This window comes from Myotis davidii, unplaced genomic scaffold (genome assembly GCF_000327345.1).
Source record: "Myotis davidii unplaced genomic scaffold, ASM32734v1 scaffold704, whole genome shotgun sequence".
Lineage (NCBI taxonomy): Eukaryota > Metazoa > Chordata > Mammalia > Chiroptera > Vespertilionidae > Myotis > Myotis davidii.
This window is the reverse complement of record NW_006296284.1, coordinates 744994-745781: the sequence shown is the minus strand read 5'-3', so window position 1 is coordinate 745781 and position 788 is coordinate 744994.

Here is a 788-nt window from a genome sequence, read left to right as displayed (position 1 = left end):
CGTTATTTGGAAATGGAGAGGTTGCAGATATAATCAGTTAAATTAAAATGAGGTTATATTGGATGGGATCCTAATCTAATAAATCTGGTGTCCTTATGTTTTGTTTTGTTTTGTTTTTTAAAAAAAGCTATACACAGAGAAAGAGATGCACATAGAGAAAGACATTGTGAAGACACAGGGAGGATGTCATCTACAAGGAACCTCATTGATATGAAATGTCTAGAATAGGAAATCCATAGAGACAGAAACATAGGTTAGCAGTGGTGAGGAGCAGGAAGAGGGGTGAATGGAGAATGACTGCTTATATACAAGGGTGTTGTTGTTTTACTTCAGGGTGATAAAAATATTCTGGAATTAAATCGTGATGGTTGTATAATTTTGTCAGTATTCTACATTTATACACTTAAATCATACAAGTGAATTGTACACTTTAAAATTAATAAATAATAAAAAATAAACTACTAAAAAATTATTACCACAATGAGCACTACCCCACACCCATGTAATCAGAATTTCAAAAGCGATGTCAATTATTAACTTTTTGGCAGCACATAATTTTTTAAAAAGTACAAGTAGCTCATTTCCTCATATTCAAATGTATAGAATATCTTACTGCATAATTACTTTGATATATCTCCTTCCTAAATCAAAGTTATTTTTTATCTTAAGGGAAAATAGTTATAAATGTTCAAAAATATTTATTTACTCATCATCCCACTATCACAGCACAATTATTTTTATTTTAGCATCCACTTTGATCCTTATCTTTTCCCATATATGTGTAATTA